General features: G+C 49.8%; 1 long non-coding RNA gene across 1 annotated transcript in view; it reads left to right on the top strand.

The window, feature by feature from the left end:
• LOC108508516 overlaps positions 1 to 10,272 on the top strand; it is a 26,772-nt gene continuing 16,500 nt past the window's right edge. Inside the window, exons 1-2 of the long non-coding RNA XR_001878413.1 lie at positions 1 to 65; positions 8,064 to 8,068. This is a non-coding gene — a long non-coding RNA (uncharacterized LOC108508516). The remainder of the gene's footprint in view (positions 66 to 8,063; positions 8,069 to 10,272) is intronic.

Raw genomic sequence — 10,272 nt, 5'->3', positions numbered from 1 at the left:
TGTCCCTGTTTTGCCCTGATCACTCCATCCATAGCCACAGCACCCTGCTACCACATCTCTTTTCAGTGTGGGGCACCACAGAACTGTGGAGCCCTTTGGGTGCAGGGGAGGGTCACCAAAAGGAAGGACTCAAACCTGGATACTACTGAAATGGTCTTCTGGGGCTCTTTCAGCACTGAGCAGAGCACCTCAGGCCTTGTTCTTAGTCCCTGTGCTGCTTTGGGTCTTGGTGTCTGCCAGATGAAGACCTTGGAAGCAGAGTCCTCAGGCACCCTGGCCTGGGCACTCCTTGATGGTGATGTGCTTCGGAAAGGAACATTCTTTTCTCCTTCTCTTCCAAGAGGAACTTTATTTTGTTCTTCTCTTCCTCCTCTGCCCCTCTGAGGTGTTGCTGCCTATATGCGGCTCAGCTTTGCCACTTGGCCCTTAGGTGCAGGTTTGCCCTTGGCTCGGTCAGTCACAGGCTGCTTTTTCCAATGGTGGCCCCAGGATAGCTGGTGGCTTCCTGGAAAAACACAACAGGAGGGTTCTGCCTGAGGGCAGGAGGGGTCTGGGGCCACATTCTGCCCACCAGAGCCATGTGCTGCTCGGCCCATGGCTGTACTCAGCTCAGGAGAGGAAATCCCTTGAGCTGGGACCCTCGGCTGGCACACGGCTGTCCCCACGCACAGCTCAGGCTGGGGCTCTTCTGAAGGGCTGGAGAGGAACCAGTCCTGTTACATGGGGGGCTCTCAGAAACCCCAGGCTCTCTGGATGCTGCCCTCACTGCTCCTGGGCAGTGGTGGATGGCATGTTTGGTGCTGGGAATGGCTCTGGCTGGAGCAGGAAAAGGCCTCACACAGACACCAGCTCTGAGCCTCATGGCTCACCTGACCCAAGAACTGCCCCTCATCTCCATCACCTCCTCATCCCAGGGCTGCTTCCCTGCCTTAGTAGTGGAGCTCAAATGAGCAGGTGCAGGCAGTCCAAGAAGCCTCCCAGGAACCAGGAACGAGAGACCTTGTCAGAACAGCAAGGCTATGATGCTGCCAGCCACAGTGACACACAGCAATGCTGAGGCCTCTTCCCAATGTATCCAAGAGGGACTTCCCACTCCCCTTGCACCACTGTTTCCAGAGGCCTGGCACCCTCCTCAGTGCCAGCGCTTGCTGGCCTCCTCTGCAAGCACATCCATAGTGCCAGATTTGGGACAGGGAAGCTGGATGACGCCCCTGAGGTGACGGAGTCTCTTTCAAAAGCAGAGGCAATTTCCCAGAGTTGAGGATAGGCCCTCGGATCGCCGCCCTTCTGCTGTACCCAGGGTTGGGGGTCTTGGTCACCTCCCACCTCAGGGCTCAGCTCTTGTGGAGCCAGCCTGAGGAGAAATGGCTGTGCTGAGCTGGCACCAAGCTTTGTCACAAGCCAGATCCTTATGACAATCATCACTAGGAATTCTTCCATCAGATCACAGAAACCAGTTGCCCATGCTATGGAAATGAGATGGGAGCTGCTTTACCTTCCATGCCTCACCTGACAGGTGGCAAGTCCTCTTTTTTCTTCCACTTGTTCCCCACCAGGGACATGTCTCAAGGCCCTGAGAGAATCCCTGTGCGGTGATGTGGGCAGAAACTCCAATTCGGACATGGAGACAGAGACAGCACAAGCCCGATCCACAACACCACCAGCCCTTGCCACTTGCCATGGTCATCTGCTCACAGGCAAGTTTTGGCACTGGTTGTAAAGGCCACTGTTTTCCCAAGTCATCTGTGCCCCATCCCCAAGGACTATCCTGGGAGATGACATCACCCAGTAAAGGATTCCTGACCTTGATGGGGAAGCAAGTGTCACCTAAAATCCTTCCTCTGTTCCCTCAGGTCTCCTCACAGGAATGACCACCAGCCAGACACAAATGAGAGTTGCTGCTTTTCCAGTCATGGAAAGCATGGGCACCCCACGGGATACTGTAGGAGACGCAAAGTCCTTATATAATAAGGAAAGACACCTCTTCATGTGATGGTGAACAAAGAGACTTTATTTTAAAATCTGCACTGTTTTATCCTTTAACACCATGTGACTTCTTTAGCCAATAAGGTTACCTATGTCGGCACATGCTCCTCTGGGCTCCTCTGCCCCGGCACACACCCTGTGCCTTGGACACGCCTCCCATATCACCCCTCTCTTAATTATCTAAAGAAGTCACGAAAACAGTGCAAAACAACAGTGCAAACAGTCAGAACAGTACATTGTAAACTACCAAGGCTCGCAATGACCCAGCACATCGCTTGCTTGGCCTCTTATACTTCTACTGTAAACTTTTTAAAACTTTCTTATATTCCTATAGGGTAGTGCAACTTGGAGAAATAACTTTATTAACTTAGGGGCCTTAGCCCAACCATGTATAAAGCTATAACTTTTATTAATCTGAGGGTTTTTAAATAACTGGGGATTTCAACTTTATTTAGGAAACAGGCTAAACTTAACAAAACTAAATTCTTTTAAAGTGACCTTGTGGTTGAGGTAGCGTTATTTTGTGAGGTGTTCTGTGTTTTGATTTTGTCCAGTCAAACAACTCTTTTATTCATTCACTCTTCTCATTCACTGACGGCCGTCATTCACTCACACACACACGGATACTTTACAGACTGCTTTTTACCACATTGGTCATTTCTTAATGTAAACCTGAAACATAAACATAACTCTTTTTAAACTTCTGTGTTACTCCGGTTCCTGCTGCTGTGGCTGTGTACCTAAATAGGGTTTCACACACCTGGAAGGAATCCATTTAAGTTCTTTTCCTGTAGCCACGCAGGCATAACCTCTCCCCCAAGTCATAAGATCTAGGGGTCCTGTCCATTGTCCTGAAACCAAACCCTTTACCATGACTAGTGGCTTTGGAGAGGCAAAGCCTGAGATTTGTGCTGCTTTTCATACCTGCTTCTTTCAGCACTGTCATAATTTAAAAAATTGATAACATATGTGACTTTCCACAAACGTTCTTGCAGACTATACAGATTCTCCCCCTTTTTTTGTCTAGCTAACATTTCCTTCAGTATGCGGTGTGCCCTTTCTACAATTGCTTGTCCAGTTGGTGACTGTGGAATACCTGTGACATGTAAAATTCCCCACTCTGATAGGAAATTTCTTACCTTTTCTGAGATGGATGCTGGTCCGTTATCGGTCTTTATTTGTTTTGGGGTACCAAGGGTAGCAAAACAACTGAGCCAGTGTCTCATTACATCCTTGGCTTTCTCACCTGTGTGTGCTGTGGCAGCTATGTATTGTGAATGTGTGTCTACAGTTACATGTACATATTTTAATGTGCCAAATTCAGAGATGTGTGTAACATCTGTTTGCCAGATCTCATTTGCCATTAACCCTCTGTGGTTAACGCCTTCCTGAGATGGCATGGCTGTGATTTTCTGACAGTCTGGACATGTCATAATAATGTTTCGAGCCTGATTAATTGTTATTTTGAATTGTCTCTTTAGAGAGCGTGCATTCTGATGAAAAAATGAATGGGACAATTTTACTTGTTCTAGGACCCTGGGTATTGTGTTAAACATTGCTACTTTGTCAGCTTCCCGGTTCCCTTCAGCTATTGGCCCTGGCATGTCAGTGTGAGATCTGGTGTGCATTATGTAGAAATCAAACCTTCTGTGATTGACAAGGACCCAAATAGAACGCATTTCAAACAACAGATGAGGGTTAGAAACATCTCGAAGAAATGAACATTCCAGACGTGAAACTAACCCTGCAGCACAACAAGAATCAGTAACAATATTAACAGGTTGTTCAGAAAACTTTCCCAAGGCAATACGAATGGCAGCCAGTTCCAGAACCTGCACAGAGCATTGGTTCATGGTCTGTACCTCTCGCTCCTATTGTCCTGTATCAGGGTTACCGAAGTCACTGCAGCCTTTTGTGTTCTTCCAGATGCATCTGTAAAGACTGTGAGGCTTTTTACTGGCTCAGTTTTGCATCTGGCTGTGGCTTTTAAAGGTAAATTACTGATTTCTGCCCACAATCTGTGCTTAGGGAGATTGACCGAAATGTCACCATCAAAACTTGCCAAGGCAGCTTGGAATCCTGCGTCCTCAGTCAGCATCCAATTCAAATTGTCTTTTGTGGACAATTTGGACGACTACTTCCGTCCAGTTCCTGCAGTCGTCCTCTGCCTTTAATGACAAGCTTAGCAAACATTTCATTAATCATCCATACAGTTTTAGGTGGTGTGTGGGGCAGAAACAGCCACTCCAGAACTAACAGCGGGTCTTTCTCAGTTTGATCCCACTGAAACAAGACTGCAAATGGCTGGTACCTGCTGGGAATTAAGGCTAGGCAGATTTGCAGTTTAGGATTTCTCCTCCTGCCCTGCCTATTTCCTATCACCTTGGCACAAATGTCTAACGCCTGTTTTGCCTCTGCTGTCAAGAGACCTGTTAGATGTTAGGCCAGAGTCCCCCTTTAGCAGCAGAAATAGAGGGTGTAGCTCCTCTGTGGTTAAGCCTAGGATAGGCCTTAACCAATTAATGGCTTCCAGGAGTTTTTGCAACTCATGTAAGGTTAAAGTGTCTTTTACCTCGAGCTGCAGTGGCTGTGGGGAAATTTCTTGCTGTGTAACCCTCCATCCAAGATAGCTCTAGGGCTGCGATTGCTGGATTTTCTCTGGGGCAACCTGCAAGCCTGCTTCTTGGACAGCATCAGTCAAAGCAGTAACAACAATTTGCAGTTCATGTTCTGTGGCCATGCTAATTAAAATATCATCCATGTAGTGATAGATGATAGCATAGGGAAAACGCTTTCTGATGGGCTGAATAGCGTTTGCCACTACTGTTTGACATATTGTAGGACTGTTTTTCATCCCCTGAGGAAGGACAACCCAGAGATACCTTTGCATGGGCTGTGCATTGTTCAAGGCTGGGATGGAAAAGGCAAACCTTGGCGCATCCTCGGGGTGCAGGAAGATGGTAAAAAAAAACAGTCATTTAAATCAATTATTATTAGCAGCCAATTTACTGGGGGCAGAGCGGGTGAAGGCAGTTCTGGCTGCAACACTCCCATAGCTTCTGTGACTGCGTTAACTGCCCTGAGGTCCTGTAGCATCCTCCATTTGCCACTCTTTTTGGGGATGCAAAATACAGGAGTATTCCAGGGACTGTTTGTTGGCACAATATGTCCTACTTCTAATTGTTCTCTTACAAGCTTTTTTAAATGCTCAAGCCGTTCCCTTTTCAGAGGCCATTGGTCTACCCAGACCGGCTTGGGACGGCTAACCAATGGCCCCTATTGAAAAATTTGGCTGCTTGCAGGAGGAATTTGCATGACTGTGCCAAACTGCCCTTCTCTCCCCCACAGTGAACAAGGAATTGGAGCAACAAAAGGAGCTACCTTGGCTATTTGTCCCTCTGGTCCCAAGACAGTGAGTACTTGGGCACTCTGTCTGGGTCTTTGTGTGCCTCCCACCCCCTGAATGGTTGCAGCTGGGCAAACCGTGGGCCAGTCAAGTGGCCATTCAGAGTCCTTTATGATGGAAACATCGGCTCCCAAGTCCACAAGGCCTGTAAATCTATGCCCATTAACCTGGCACGTCATGAGCGGCTGTGTGGCTGTGATGGCTGCTGCCCAGTAAACTTGTGGCTGTCCTGTGCTACCAAAGGCCCCTGAACCCCGTTCCCTCTCCCCCTCCCCCGCAGGCGATGCACTGTAGAAGGGGATTAGTTGAGCGATTTTCTGTCCCTTTGGAATGAAACAGGGGGGTGAAGGAGTCCAGGCCATTATTTGAATCTTGCTATGAGAATCTGAGTCTATCACTCCAGGCAGCACGAATAAACCCATTCTGGTGGTGGAGGACCTTCCAATCAGTAGTGCGTATACCCCTGGGCTAAGGGGACCCCAATGCCCAGTCGGGATTAGCACTACTTCTGTGAAAGTTATGAAGTCTGTGTCGCGGTTGAATAAGTCCAGCCCAGCGCTGGTTGAGGTGAAGGGGCACAAAGCGCTGGCTGAGGGGGGGGGGCACAAATTGCCAGCCTTAAGCTGCTTCCTCTCTTGCTCGGGAAAACGGGTGGCAGAGAGGAGGATTACAAGCAGCACGGCAGCAAGCAGTACAATGCTTATGGCATAGCTTTTGCCTTGCTTATGGTACCCTTGGTATAATTCAGTCCACTCCCTGCTGCTTAGATAGCTGTGGGATGTTGCTGCCAATGGTCTCCAAGGACAATCTCTCTGAGAGTGGTTACTGTTACCACATGTAACACAGCTAGCTCCGTGTCTGGCTTCATCCTTTACTTCTAACTGGGCTTTTAGGGTTATAGCAAAGGAGTTAGATTGGTGTTTCACAGAGATAACTCTTTGGTAGGGTTGAATTAGCTCAGCAATTCTGTAGCTCTCACATTTAGGAAGGGTCTGCAAAGCTCTTTCACAGCTTGTGTTCGCCTTTTCAAAAGCCAATTGCTTATACAGCATCTCTCTGGCTTCATTGTATTCAACTTGCTTGTTTAAAGCAGACTGCAGCCGATTTAAATATTGTGGGTTTGGTTCAGCACAACTTTGTAACACTTTTGTTCTGGGCAGATTGCTGTATTGGTCTGTTGTGTGAAGGTTTTTCATAGCTTTTAGGGCTTGTTTAGCTATTACACTGCATATCTCTCTATGGTATTTATATTGTGTATCTATTGAACTATAATTTGCATCCCTGGTCAAATAGGCCAGCTACACGTTGTCCTCCAATCGTGTGGCATACCTATCAACCGATACTTCCCCGTTTGCTATTTCACTCCCTCCAGGTGAAACGATCCCGGTTCCCTCCTCCCCACCCCCCCATTCCTCCCTTCCTGTGGCTCCTGTGAATTCGGTTCCCTGGGGGGGGGGGTGGCGGTGGGTGGTGGGGGCGGTGCAGGGGCGGGGTTACGTCCCTCATTGTGCCTGTGGGTGGGACAGGGTAGCGCTGGAGCGGGAAGGGACAGATCGGTCCCCGGTCCATGTGGTGGGCGAGATGGCGGCGCCCATCCCTGGGCGCGTGGTCGGCGGTCATCTGCGGTATGGGGTGGCAAATATGCTGGGTTAGCCCCCCCATCGCCATTACGGGGCCCCCTGAGGCGGTCCCACGGGCTGGGATCTCGCATCACAGGCCCCGTCCCTTCCCGCCGGTACCAGTACTTAAATCATGAACGGCTCCGCTCCCTGTATGTCCCTGTTTCTGTTACTATGTTGCAAGTTTGGTAATTGCTTGTGTGTGTGTCTTGGGTCAGAATATGGTAAGATTTAGCAGTAAAGTTAATGTTTCAATGTTTCATGAGGTCTCTATGGAAACAAAGTGTTTTATGTTACCTAAGCTCCAGGCAGCTGCTGGTGCACATGGCTGGGAGTTCCTTTGTGTAGCAGTTTCGGTTTCTCCGGCAGTCGCTTCTCTGAGGCTTTTCTCCTCGGCGTCTCTGTGGGGGTCCACTCGGGTCCCTGGGGCTCTGGTGCGGCTGCGAGGCGTCCCTCAGTGCAGCACGAGGTGCAGGGGTCACTCCGGTGGCGGCGTAGGGCTGCTCTCGGCGCGGGCGGTGTGCACGGTCCCAGCAGCGATGGCAGGCATGCTCGGCGGCGCGGCAGCAGGTTCCCTCTGGGTTTGTGGTGGCTTTCGGTGGTTTTTCCTCAGTGTGGAGGCTTCACGCAGTGGCTATAGGCATGCACGGGTTCGGCGGGGGCAGCGGGCGAACGCGGGCAATGTTAAGGCGGCACTGGGCCCCGTTAGACGGGCACTCCTGGAGCGGGTCCCTGCGGCGGGGCTTTTAAGCCTGGCGCGGAGCCGGCAGGGGCAGCAGGCAGGCGGGGAGCCGTGGCAGTTTCTGCTATGCAGAAACCGTGCAGGCTTCACGGGGTCTGGTGGTCACTGAGGATGTTAGAGGCGGCAGCGGCGAAGCCGCTTTTTACGCGCACGGCCGAGCCGCGGCAAGCAGCGGGACTTCCCCTGGCGGTTTCAAGGTGCTTTGCCACCCGGGTCTCCGAGCTGCGGCGCACCGCACCGGTTAGGGAGAAGTCCTTGCTGCGTGCGGTGTGCCACTGCCTTTCAACTTGACTCACCACTCCGGCATAAGTCGGAGTCCCGTCCGCCCTCTCCAGCCGCTTCGATCTGTCGGCTTTTTCTTATCTTCATTCTTCTTCTCGTATCGTGCACTTTTTCTAATATTTTGGAGCTCCTAAACTAACTTTCCGTTTCTCAGACGCCACTGAGACAACGATTACAGACGTCTTCGGTTTTTTTGGTGAAAATTCCCGCCTCCACAAAATTGAGCAGATAACGGAATTACCGAGTGTTTTGCCTGATTCAGGATAATCTAAACTGACTTAATATAAGTTTAAAAAGTCCCAAGTTTGGGTGTGCCATATGTAGGAGACGCAAAGTCCTTATATAATAAGGAAAGACACTTCTTCGTGTGACGGTGAACAAAGAGACTTTATTTTAAAATCTGCACTGTTTTATCCTTTAACACCATGTGACTTCTTTAGCCAATAAGGTTACCTATGTCGGCGCATGCTCCTCTGGGCTCCTCTGCCCCGGCACGTACCCTGTGCCTTGGACACGCCTCCCACAGGATACCATCATGTCTAGCTGCTGGAGAACCTGCAGCAGAAAAATGTGAAGATGCCAGGACATCCTCAACGTGGCCAAGGTGCCCAAGAGTGGAGGAGTTCAGAGCAGCAAGAACTGGTGGAACTGTGCTCCCACCTGGCTGGAGCTGCTGACCACGTCCTGATGGACCACTTGCCAGCAGTGGTGGGGAACTGCTGTGGGTCTGCCCAAGCACGGGAAAAAACAAAAGGCTCACCCTTTCCTGGAGCCTCTCCCCAGTCATCCTCTCCAGGACGCCAGAGTAGAATCTCATTTGCCGTCTCCCACCTTCGCTGAGGAGCACCTCTACATCCCTCAGGACAAAGGCCATCCTCTCCCCCTTCCCCAGGCAGTGGGACAGGAGGGATGTAGTGCTGAGGATGCAGCCTTCCACTTTTCTCTGGAATACAAAGGCCTCCACAGCCACTTTGGCATAATTCAGAGGCTCCGGCTGCTTATTTCCTGGAAAACCACATGAGAGGGACAGAGGCACTCCCCCAGGGCCTGGCCACGGGCATTTCCCAGGAGCTGCATATTACAGCCATCACCCAGCGTGTGGGGCCTTCCTGGGTTCTTCCTGGGTTCGGACCTGTGCTGCAGGGGGGAGCTGTTTGCTTTTAGAAAAGGGATGCAATACACCCCTTCACCACAGCCCTGCAGCCAGCCAGGGTTTAACCTGCTGTCTGACTGGCCAAGTTGTCCTTATTATCCAGGAGACTGTGGGCTAATGCAAGACAGAGCATGGGCTTCTGGAGGATCACAGTCTTGTTCTCCATTTGGGTCTCCGTGTGGACCACACTGAAAAAGCTGAGAGTGTGAATTTGGATCCCCTGGAGCAGAAGGGAAGAGCCTAAGGAGGTGAGCCAAGCTTGCCCAAAAAGGTCTGGTAGTGAAGCCCCCAGCAGCCGGACTGTTGGAACTGACGTGTGACAGAGGGGACACACGCACCAGCATAGAGAGGGCAGGACAAGCGCTCTCACCAGAGTAGCTTAGGACCTACCTTACTTATAAGAGCATGAGGAAATAGGTCTTTGGATACAAGAAAGCTTTGAGCCCTCCAAATTACAGCCCAAATCCCAAAAAGGGGCCTTTAATCCCCAACAGGGCAGCTGTGGAAAATAAAAAGAAAGATATGGGGCCAAAAAGGAGCATTTGAATTCTCAAAAGAAGGATTATGACTCCACAAATGAGGCTTTGGACGTTCCAGATCAGACCTTGGGCCTTAAAAATTATGGTCTTGGCCCTCTCAATGAGGCTTTGAACTTTAAAGCATAAATCTGTGAACTTTTAGGTCTGGTTTTATAGTCCAAAATTGTGAGTTTGGACCTTTAATTGACCCTGGTCTCCCAAATGTGGGTTTTGGGTATTTAAAAGGGATACTGCTCTCCCTACTTTGAGGCTTCATCATATAAATAAGGGTTTGTGCTTGGAAAACTTGAGGTTTGATCTGCAAAATAATAAAAACTAATCCTTTGGGATTGAAATTGAGCTTTGGGCTTGAACTTTTTTATTTTGAGTTTTCACTTTTTTTTTTTTAATAATACTGCAATAGATGGTTGATATTCCAGGGAACATGCTGGGGTGGGTATTGCAATACAGGGAATGCTTGAAGGAAGGGGTTATGTCCTAGTTAGGACAGCTGAGTTCATCATGGTATGGGTGTAACTCAAAACTGTGTATTCTATAGCCTTCCA

Source organism: Lepidothrix coronata, unplaced genomic scaffold (assembly GCF_001604755.1).
Source record: "Lepidothrix coronata isolate B3197 unplaced genomic scaffold, Lepidothrix_coronata-1.0 Scaffold301, whole genome shotgun sequence".
In the NCBI taxonomy this organism is placed as follows: domain Eukaryota; kingdom Metazoa; phylum Chordata; class Aves; order Passeriformes; family Pipridae; genus Lepidothrix; species Lepidothrix coronata.
Note: the sequence above shows the minus strand (reverse complement) of the source record. Positions and strands in the feature narration are given on the sequence as shown.